The sequence below is a fragment of the Salmo salar genome, unplaced genomic scaffold (genome assembly GCF_905237065.1).
Source record: "Salmo salar unplaced genomic scaffold, Ssal_v3.1, whole genome shotgun sequence".
NCBI lineage: Eukaryota > Metazoa > Chordata > Actinopteri > Salmoniformes > Salmonidae > Salmo > Salmo salar.
Genome location: NW_025548696.1, coordinates 1 through 11,973, shown reverse-complemented (window position 1 = coordinate 11,973; position 11,973 = coordinate 1). Strand labels below are relative to the sequence as shown.

At 45.0% G+C, this 11,973-nt stretch overlaps 1 non-coding gene across 1 annotated transcript; it reads left to right on the top strand.

Moving 5' to 3' along the window:
- The first annotated feature begins 1,014 nt into the window (after nucleotides 1-1,014).
- On the top strand, nucleotides 1,015-1,087 carry trnaa-cgc (transfer RNA alanine (anticodon CGC)). Its single transcript has one exon. It is a non-coding gene; the product is annotated as a tRNA-Ala (tRNA).
- Nucleotides 1,088-11,973: the final 10,886 nt, after the last annotated feature.

Here is an 11,973-nt window from a genome sequence, read left to right as displayed (position 1 = left end):
AGCTTTTGGTGTGGTGTATGTACGTTACAGTCACTGTGAGGACGATGTCCTTGATGCTCTTATTGATAAACCCAGTGACTGATGTGGTGTACTCCTCAATGCCATCGGAAGAATCCTGGAACATATTCCAGTCTGTGCTAGCAAAACAATCCTGTAGTTTAGCATCTGCTTCATCTGACCACTTTTTTATAGACCGAGTCACTGGTGGCTTCCTGCTTTAATGTTTGCTTGTATCAGGAGGATATAGTTATGGTCGATTTGCCAATTGGAGGGCGAGGGAGAGCTTTGTATTTGTCTCTGTGTGTGGAGTAAAGGTGGTCTAGAATTTTTTTCCCTCTGGTTGCACATTTAACATGCTGATGGAAATTCGGTAAAACGATTTAAGTTTCCTTGCATTAATGTCACCGCCACTAGGAGTGCCGCCTCTGGATGAGCGTTTTTCTGTTTGCTTATGGCGGAATACAGCTCCTTGAGTGCGGTTTTAGTGCCAACCTCACTGCAGGGATATGTAGACAGCTACGAAAAATACAGATAAAAACTCTCTAGGTACTGTAGATAGTGTGGTCTACAGCTTATCATGAGATACTCTACCTCAGGCGAGCAAAACTTTGAGACTTCCTTGGATTTCGTGCACCAGCTGTTGTTTACATAAATGCATAGGCCCCACGCCCGTGTCTTACCAGAGGCTGCTGTTCTGTTTTTGCCGATAGAGTGTATAACCCGCTGTATGTTCTTAATGTCGTCGTTCAACCACGACTCGGTGAAACAAAAGATATTACAGTTTTTAATGTCCCGTTGGTAGGATATACTTGCTTTCAGTTCGTCCCATTTATTTTCCAGTGATTGAACGTTAGTTGTATTGTTGTCTCTACCTTCTTGCCTTTTGTTCTGTTGACTGTGCCCAATAATGTTTGTGCCATGTTTTGTGCTGCTACCATGTTGTGCTGCTGCCATTTTGTGTTGCTACCATGTTGTTATCATGTTGTGTTGCTACCATGCTGTGTTGTAATGGTAGCCCGTGTGGCTCAGTTGGTAGAGCATGGTGTTCGCAACGCCAGGGTTGTGGGTTCGATTCCCACGGGGGACTACTATGGATTTTTTTAAATGAAATGTATGCAGTCACTCTGGATAAGAGTGTCTGCTAAATGACTAAAATGTAAATGTAATGTGTTGCTGCCTTGCTATGTTGTTGTCTTAGGTCTCTCTTTATGTAGTGTTGTGTTTGTCTCTCTTGTCGTGAGGCGTGTTTTGTCCTATATTATCTTTTTGATTTTAACCGAATACCTATTTGACCCAGGTCTGCTCTGTATCTGGGTTAGCCAACACTTACAGTACAGTAGTCAGTCAAATTAGGATTACAGCTTCTGAGTGATGTCATTGTCACTGTCAGAATGGTGATTTACAGTAGATCAGTGAGAACAATTGGGCCTAATTGGCTAATTTCAGTCTGACCTTTTCATGGTGTAAAGCTTTGGGTGGTTTGCGGTTGCGAAACAGACCTGGGTCAAACATGTATCAAATACTTGAGGTGCCTTCCAGACAGTCCTGCATGACCACACAAGTCCACTGCACATCATTTTATCCCTGACAGACAGAGGCAGTACAATCTGAAAAGCATGTACGTGCCCAGCCTGACTAGATAACAGATAGACCAAATAACAGATCAGTGATGCCCGTCCTATCACATGTAGTGTGTCACCATGACCACTGGCTCTGTATGTTCTGTATGTTTGAAAGGATGACACTAATATTGACATAAACATACTGTTCATGGTTAGAATACAGTGCACCCTCTTACCCCTGTCTTCAAACATTCATATTTTTATCCTCCTCTTATAGTTGGAGGTTTGTTGGGGGTGAAGGGGAGGAGTGGGAAAGAGGGGAGTCTATTTATATGCTTAATTATGTTTTTATGTGAGAGCTCTGGTGAGTCATTTTTACATGTCCAATGTATCTACGACATAAACTCAGCAAAAAAAGAAACGTCCCTTTTTCAGAACCCTGTCTTTCATAGATAATTCATAAAAATCCGAAATAACTTCACAGATCTTCATTGTAAAGTGTTTAAACACTGTTTCCCATTCTTGTTCAATGAACCATAAACAATTAATGAACATGCACCTGTGGAACGGTCGTTAAGACCCTAAAAGCTTACAGACGGTAGGCAATTAAGGTCACAGTTATAAATACTTAGGACACTAAAGAGGCCTTTCTACTGACTCTGAAAAACACCAAAAGAAAGATGCCCACGGTCCCTGCTCATCTGCGTGAATGTGCCTTAGGCATACTGCAAGGGAGGCATGAGGACTGCAGATGTGGCCAGTACAATAACTTGCAATGTCTGTACTGTGAGACGCCTAAGACAGCGCTACAGGGAGACAGGACGGACAGCTGATCGTCCTCGCAGTGGCAGACCACGTGTAACAACACCTGCACAGGATCGGTACATTCGAACATGACACCTGCGGGACAGGTACAGGATGGCAACAACAACAACGGCCCAAGTTACACCAGAAACGCACAATTCCTCCATCAGTGTTCAGACTGTCTGCAATAGGCTTAGAGAATCTGGACTGAGGGCTTGTAGGCCTGTTGTAAGGAAGGTCCTCACCAGACATCACTGGCAACAACGTCGCCTATGGGCACAAACCCGCCGTCGCTGGACCAGACAGGACGGGAAAAAGTGGTCTTCACTGACGAGTCGCGGTTTTGTCTCACCAGGGATGATGGTCGGAATTACGCTTATCGTCAAAGGAATGAGCGTTACACCTCCTCCCTCATGTGGTACCCTTCCTGCCACCAGCCATACTGCTCGTTCTGTGCTTGATCTCCTGCAAGACAGGAATGTCAGTGTTCTACCATGGCCAGCGAGAGCCTGGATCTCAATCCCATTGAGCACGTCTGGTACCTGTTGGATCGGATGGTGAGGGCTAGGGCCATTCCCCCAGAAATGTCTGGGAACTTGCAGGTGCCTTGGTGGAAGAGTGGGGTAACATCTCAGAGCAAGAACTGGCAAATCTGGTGCAGTCCACGAGGAGGAGATGCACTGCAGTACTTAATGCAGCTGGCTAATGCAGCTGACTGTTACTTTTGTACCCCCCCCCTTTTGTTCAGGGACACATTATTCCATTTCTGTTAGTCACATGTCTGTTTAACTTGTTCAGTTTATGTCTCAGTTGTTGAATCTTGTTATGTTCATACAAATATTTACACATGTTAAGTTTGCTGACAATGAACGCAGTTGACAGAACATTTATTTTTTGCTGAGTTTATATGGGAAATCAAGTTGAACATTTATTTATTTATTTATTATTTAACTAGGCAAGTCAGTTAAGAACACATTCTTATTTACAATGACGGCCTACCCCGGCCAACGCTGAGGCGATTGTGTGCCACCCTATGGGACTCCCAATCCCAGCCGAATGTGATGCAGCCTGGATTTGAACCAGGTACTGCAGTGACACTTCTTGCACTGAGTTGCAGTGTCTTAGACCATTGCACCACTCAGGAGCCCAAATTATGTGAACGATGAGCAGGAGCAGTGAGTTGTATGGATTACAGGAGTGGAGTAATTGGTTAAATGGTTTTAGGTCGGTGTGGGTGTGGGTGTGTATGTGTGTGTGTGCGTGCCTGTGCTTGCGTGCTCAGAGAGATCATTCAAGATTGACGTCGAAATTGGATGGCTATCCATGTCCTGAGGACGTCGGGAAATGCCTTCAAAACCACCCACTAGGCGCAACAGTGCTATTACCATCAAGTAGGCTTGGGTTTTGCTTGGGCATTGTGGACAGGCATGGTTGATGGGCATAATCTCATAAATCTTGATCAGAAGATTGTGTGTTCGATCCCAGTTGAGGACACAGAATTTTTATTTGAACCTTAACCCTTACCTTAACCATTTGGAATGAGTGCCTAAAAATGCGATGTTTGGAGAAATGGAACAATACAGAGAAGCAGGAGGAACAAAACACGTAGAAATGTGATGTTAGGCGCAACTTAGAAATGTAACAGTTGGAGAACCTGGATGAATGTCTAATTCTGCAGCAAAACAGAATTTTGTTTGCAAGTGTGTGTGCGGTCATACATGTACATCTGTGGGTGTGCATTATGTGCTTTCCTCTGTACATGAGTGTGTGTGTACAGTGCGTTCAGAAAGTATTCAGACAACTTGACTTTTTCCAAATTTTGTTAAGTTACAGCCTCATTCTAAAATTGATTAACAAAAAAATGTCCTCAATCTACACACAATACTCCATAATGACAAATCAAAACAGGGGTTTGTACATTGTTGCAAATTTTTACAAATAAAAACTGAAATATCACATTTACATAACTATTCAGACCCTTTAATCAGTACTTTGTTGAAGCTCCTTTGGCAGTGATTACAGCACCGAGTCTTCTTGGGTATGACGCTACAAGCTTGGCACACCTGTATTTGGGGAGTTTCTCCTATTCTTCTCTGCAGATCCTCTCAAGGTCTGTCCAGTTGGGTGGGGAACGTTGCTGCAAGCTATTTTCAGATCTCTCCAGAGATGTTCGATCGGGTTCAATTCCGGGCTCTGGCTGTGCCACTCAAGGACATTCAGAGACTTGTCCCGAAGCCACTCCTGCATTGTCTGGGCTGTGTGCTTAAGGTTGTTGTCCTGTTGGAAGGTGAACCTTCGCCCCAGTCCAAGGTCATGAGTGCTCTGGAGCAGGTTTTCATCAAGTATATCTCTTTACTTTGCTCCGTTTATCGTTGTCTCAATCCTGACTAGTCTCCCAGTCCCTGCCGGCTGAAAAACATCCCCACAATATGATGCTGCAACCACCATGTTTCACCGTAGGGATGGTGCCTGGTTTCCTCCAGATGTGATGCTTGGTATTCAGGCCAAAGAGTTCAATCATGGTTTCATCAAACCAGAGAATCATGTTTCTCATGGTCTGAGAGTCTTATGGTGCCTTTTGGAAAACTCCAAATGGGCTGTCATGTGCCTTTTACTGAGGAGTGGATTCTTTCTGGCCACTCTACCATAAAAGGCCTGATGGGTGGAGTGCTGCATAGATGGTTGTCCTTCTGGAAGTTTCTCCCATCTCCACAGAGGATCTCTGGAGCTCTGTCAGAGTGATCATCGGGTTCTTGGTCACCGCCTGACCAAGGCCCTTCTCCCCTGATTGCTCAGTTTGGCTGGGCGGGCAGCTCTAGGAAGAGTCTTGCTGGTTCCAAACTTCTTCCATTTAAGAATGATGGAGGCCACTGTGTTGTGGGGACCTTCAATGCTGCAGACATTTTTGGTATTTTTGGTATTTGGTATACATTTCTGTGCATCGACACAATCCTGTCTCGGAGCTCTACGGACAATTCCTTTGACTTCATAGCTTGGTTTTTGTTCTGACATGCACTGTCAACTGTGGGACCTTATATTGACAGTTGTGTGCCTTTCCAAATCATGTCCAATCAATTGAATTTACCACAGGAGGAGTCCAATCAAGTTGTGGAAACATTTCAGGGATGATCAATGGAAGCAGGACGCACCTGAGCTCAATTTCGAGTCTCATTGCAAAGGCCTTGTTAATACCAGGCATACAGTGGGCTCCAAAATTACTGGCACCCCCTGACTGGCAATGCACAAACAATACTTAAAAATATAAACAATGTAATTATAGAGAGAAACTCAAAATACCAACATGTGAGAAATACTGTACTTTATCATCCAAATATTTAATACAAAAATAAATTTCACCAAAATCAAGGATTCATAATTATTAGCACTCCTCATTTAGTACTTAGTGCAACCACCTCTGGCAAGAATAACAGCATGGAGTGTTTCATCATGTAATGTTTGACAAGGTTAAAGAACACATTTGGAGGGATTTTGGACCATTCCTCTATGCAGATCCTTTCAAGATCCTTCACATTCTTGGGTTTGCGCTTATCAACTGGCCTCTTCAACTCAGCCCACACGTTTTTGACTGGATTGAGGTCCGGTGACTAAGATGGCCATAGCAGAACACTGCTTTTGTTGTCACAGAACCATTTCTGTGTGGATCTTGAGGTATGTTTTGGGTCATTGTCTTGGGTCATTGTCTTGTTGGAAAGTCCACCTACAGCCCAGTCCCAGCCTTCTGGCAGAGGCAACCAGATTGTCAGCCAATATTGCCTGATAGTTGGTGGAATTCATTATGCCATCAATCTTAACCAGTGCCCCTGGACCTCTGGAATTAAAATAGACCCAAAACATCACTGACCCACCACCATATTTCACAGTGGGTATGAGGGTGCCTCTCCTTGTATGAATCGCTGTTTCGACGCCCAAACATGTCGATGTTGTACCTTACCAAAACGTTCAATTTTGGTCTCTGCTGACCAGAGCACTTTCTTCCAGTCATAATTTAAATGATGTTTGGCAAACTCTAAGCACTTGCGTCTGTGTCTTGGGGTCAGAAATGGCTTTCTTCTGGCAACCCTTCCAAAGAGCCTGTGGTTGTGGAAGTGGCATCTGATGGAGCTTTTTTGAAACCTGGTGACCCCAAGACGCCACCAAGGCCTGCAATTCTTTCACATCGATTCTTGGGGATTTTGTTGCTTCTTTCACCATCCTCCTCCCTATCCTTGGGGCAAAATGCATTTGTGTTCCTGTAGCGATCGTCGTAGAGAGGTGACCAAGATGCAGCGTGGTACATGTTCATGATTATTTATTTAAATCAAACAAACACTCGAACAAAAATAACAAAGGGAAACGAAGCGCACAGTTCTGTCAGGTACAGAAAACAGAAAACAACTACCCACAAACACAGGTGGGAAAAGGCTGCCTAAGTATGGTTCGCAATCAGAGACAACGATAGACAGCTGCCTCTGATTGGAAACCATACCTGTCCAAAACATAGAAAGATAATGACATAGAATGCCCACCCCACACCCTGACCTAACAAAATAGAGAAATAAACCGTCTCTCTCAGGACAGGGCGTGACAGTACCCCCAAAGGTGCGGAATCCCGGCCGCAAACCTGAACCTATAGGGGAGGGTCCGGGTGGGCATCTATTCTTGGCGGCGGCTCTAGTTCGGGCGTAGCCCCCACTCCGTCCACTGATCCCCCCGCTTCTGTGTCGCCGGAAGAACCAGACCGTGGATCATCGCCGGAGGCTCTGAACTGCCGACCGTGGCTGAAGACTCTGGACTGCAGGCCGCTGCTGAAGACTCTGGGCTGCAGACCGTCGCTGAAGACTCTGGGCTGCAGACCGTCGCTGAAGACTCTGGGCTGCAGACCGTCGCTGAAGACTCTGGGCTGCAGACCGCCGCTGAAGACTCTGGGCTGCAGACCGCCGCTGAAGACTCTGGGCTGCAGACCGCCGCTGAAGACTCTGGGCTGCAGACCGCCGCTGAAGACTCTGGGCTGCAGACCGCCGCTGAAGACTCTGGGCTGCAGACCGTCTCAGGAGGTTCCGGACTGTAGGCCGTCTCAGGAGGTTCCATACTGTAGACCGTCTCAGGAGGTTCCGTACTGTAGGAGGTTCTGGGCTGCAGGCCATCTCAGGAGGTTCTGTACTGGGGACCGTCGCTACAGGCTCCATGCCATGGATCACCACTGGAGGCTCCGCGCCATGGATCACCACTGGAGGCTTCTTGCCATGGATTATCCCTACAGGCTCCAGGCCATGGATTATCACTGGAGGCTTCGTGCCATGGATCGTCCCCTACAGGCTCCGGGCCATGGATCATCACTGGAGACTTCGTGCTGTGGATCATCACTGGAGGCTTCGGACCATGGATCATCACTGGAGGCTTCTTACGTGGTGCCGGAACGGGTCTGGACTGAGGAGACGTACTGACAGCCTGGTACGTGGAGCAGGCACAGGGCGTACCAGGTTGAATAGACTCATTGGAGGGAGAGTGCGAGGAGCAGGCACAGGACGTACTGGGCTGTGGAGGTGCACTGGAGGGAGAGTGCGAGGAGCAGGCACATGCTCATCATGATAAGCACGGGGAGTTGGCTCAGGTCTCAACCCTGACTCCGCCAATCTACCCGTGTGCCCCCAAAAAAACATTTTTGGGGCTGCCTCTCGTGCTTCCGTCCTTGCCGTGCTAGTTCCTCTCTCGCTGCCTTCACCTGCTTCCCCGGCAGGCTTCTGTATCTCTCCAATACTTGCCCCCAAGTCCAGTCTATCCTCTCCTCCAACTCCTCCAGAGACCAGGAATCCATCTCCTCCCGGGCACGCAGCTTGATCCAGTTGTGGTGGGTAGTTCTGTAGCGATCGTCATAGAGAGGTGATCAAGATGCAGCGTGGCACGTGTTCATGATTATTTATTTAAATCAAACAAACACTCGAACAAAAATAACAAAGGGAAACGAAAGCGCACAGTTCTGTCAGGCACAGAAAACACAAAACAGAAAACAACTACCCACAAACACAGGTGGGAAAAGGCTGCCTAAGTATGGTTCTCAATCAGAGACAACGATAGACAGCTGCCTCTGATTGGAAACCATACCTTGCCAAAACATAGAAATATAATGACATAGAATGCCCACCCCACACCCTGACCTAACAAAATAGAGAAATAAACCGTCTCTCTCAGGTCAGGGCGTGACAGTTCCATATCATTTGATTTTTTAAATAATTTCCCTGACAGTGCTGTCGTTCAATCGTTTGTGGATCTTCTTGAAGCCATTACCAGATTTATGAAAGTCTACGATCATCTGTCTCTTTTGAACTGCCAGTTCTTTTGTTTTCTTCATGGTGTTGGATGACAAAGGGATATTGCATGTATGTTACCTCATTTTTATACCCCTAGTGAAACAGGAAGTAATGTAATGGCTCAATATAGTTCTTTAGATAAACTTAAATAAGTAGAATTTAATTCCTGGTTTAATGTTGGTAGATGTTATTTACAATAATCTTTAAGGGTGCCATTAATTGTGAAACCTTGATTTGGAGGCCATTGATTTTTAATTAAATCAATAAATTATTTTGGTGGGTTCCATTGAAACATTAACCTGTTAGGGCTAGGGGGCAGTATTGACACGGCCGGATAAAAAACGTACCCGATTTAATCTGGTTACTACTCCTGCCCAGTAACTAGAATATGCATATAATTATTGGCTTTGGATAGAAAACACCCTAAAGTTTCTAAAACTGTTTGAATGGTGTCTGTGAGTATAACAGAACTCAAATGGCAGGCCAAAACCTGAGAAGATTCCATGCAGGAAGTGGCCTGTCTGACAAGTTGTGTTTCATCTTGGCTCTTTTTATTGAAGACTGAGGATCTTTGCTCTAATGTGACACTTCCTACGGCTTCCATAGGCTCTCAGAGCCCGGGAAAAAGCTGAACGATAACGCAGGCAGCCTCTGGCTGAAACACATTATCGCTTTGCACGATCAGAGTACTATGGGCTTAGGCGCGTGCCGAGTCAACCCTGTGTTTTATTTTCTTTCGTCTGTTTACCTAAACGCAGATTCCCAGTCGGAATATTATCGCTTTTTTTATGAGAAAAATGGCATAAAAATGTATTTTAAACAGCGGTTGACATGCTTCGAAGTACGGTAATGGAATATTTCGAAATTTTGTGTCACAATTGCTCCATGCTTTCGTCACCCTTATTTACCCTTTCGGATAGTGTCTTGAACGCATTCGAACAAAACGCCGCTGTTTGGATATAACTACATGTTCATGTAAAAAGCTGGTTTTTGATATAAATATGAACTTGATTGAACAAAACATGCATGTATTGTATAACATAATGTCCTAGGGTTGTCATCTGATGAAGATCATCAAAGGTTAGTGCTGCATTTAGCTGTGGTTTGGGTTTATGTGACATTATATGCTAGCTTGAAAAATGGGTGTCTGATTATTACTGGCTGGGTACTCTGCTGACATAATCTAATGTTTTGCTTTCGTTGTAAAGCCTTTTTGAAATCGGACAGTGTGGTTAGATTAACGAGAGTCTTGTCTTTAAAATGGTGTAAAATAGTCATATGTTTGAAAAATTGAAGTTTTGCATTTTTGAGGTTTTTGAATAACGCCACACGGGATTACACTGGCTGTTACGTAGGTGGGACGCTAGCCCATAGAGGTTAATAAAGTACAGTATTTCTCACATGTTGGTATTTTGAGTTTCTCTATAATTATATTGTTAATATTTTTTAAAGTATTGTTTGTGCATTGCCAGTTATGGGTGGCAGTAATTTTGGAGCCCACTGTATGTGATCTTGTGACTGATGCTCCCCTCTCTACATCTCTCGCCGTCTCCAGGCCCATTCCCATGGTCATTAACAGTATTTCTGTTAGATCTCAAGAGGGGAACAGATTGGAGCAGAGGATGAAGGGAGGAGCACAAGTTATCTGAGAGCTAGAGAGAGTGGGGGAAAGATAAAGGGAAAGAGAGCAGAGGGCTTGAGAGTGAGAGGGAAAGGGGGGGAGGGAGGGTGAGAAAGACAGAGAGAGAAGAGAGAATATGAGAGGGCAGGGAGAGTAGACCAGAGAGAGAGAGAGAAGAGAGAGGGGTAGAGTGAGAGTGGTAGACAGAGAGTCATATGATGTCTCACTGCAGACTAAATTTGATTGCCAGACACAGCTTTCATTATTCCTCGTTCTTCAAGAATAATTAAATGAACCCTAGAAGCTAATCTTAGGTCAGTTTTCCTCACCCCCCATCCTAATGGTTAGGGTTAGGATTTGGGGATTGTAAACAGATCCTAGATCTGTGTCAGGTGCCAAAGGGTTTTAACTATCTATCCTCAGGGAAGTCCTCCAGTGAGTGTCAGGAAGAGCAGCACAGCCAGTAACATGTCTAGGTAATTACCTTTTAGTTACCAAAGTCATTACAGAGCAATTACAGTACAAGTCATAAGTTTGGACACACCTACTCATTCCAGGGTTTTTCTTTATTTTTACTATTTTCTACATTGTCAAATAATAGTGAAGACATCAAACTATGAAATAACACATATGGAATCATGTAGTAACAAAAAAAGTGTTAAATCAATCAAAAATATATAAGTAGTCACCCTTTGTCTTGATGAGAGCTTTGCACACTCTTGGCATTCTCTAATGCAGCTTCATGAGGTAGTCACCTGGATTGCATTCCAATTAACAGGTGTGCCTTGTTAAAAGTTAATTTGTGGAATTTCTTTCCTTAATGAGTTTGAGCCAATCAGTTGTGTTGTGACAAGGTAGGGTTGGTATACAGAAGATAGCCCTGTTTGTGTCACGTCCTGACCAGTAAAAGGGGTTATTTGTTATTGTAGTTTGGTCAGGGCGTGGCAGGGGGTGTTTGTTTTGTGTGTTTCTGGGTTTTTGATTTATGTTCTATATTTTCTATTTCTATGTTTATTCTAGTTTTCTATTTCTATGTTGTGTTTTCAATGACCTCCAATTAGAGGCAGCTGGTTGTCGTTGTCTCTAATTGGAGGCCATATATCAAGTGTGTTCGTTTTTCACTTTGTGGTTGTGGGTGGTTGTTTCAGTATAGTCTGTGCACCTTATTGGACTCTGTCGTTTGTTTTGTTTAAGTGTTTTTGCTTTAATAAAAAATAAGAAGATGAGCACTATACCCGCTGCATTTTGGTCCACTCCTTAGACGACCGTGACAGAACCACCCACCAAAGAAGGACCAAGCAGCGGAGGAAGGAGCAGAAGGAGAGCTACATGGAGTCATGGACATGGGAGGAGATCCTAGATGGAAAGGGACCTTGGAGGCAGGCTGGGGAGTACCAGCGACCGAAGGAAGAATTGGAGGCAGCAAAGGCAGAACGACGGAGGTATGAGGCATTATTATCCTCCATTTCAGGAGGAGAGGAGCAGCCCCCAATTTTTTGGGGGGCACACGGGTAGTTTGGCTGGGCCAGGGGTGAGCCCTAAGCCAACTCCCTGTGCTTATTATGGGGAGCGGTTGGCGTGGAGAGCACCGTACTATGCGGAAGTGCGCACGGTCTCGCCCATCCGCAAGCACAGTCCGGTGCAGTCGATACCAGCCCCCCCGCAAGTGCCGTGCTAA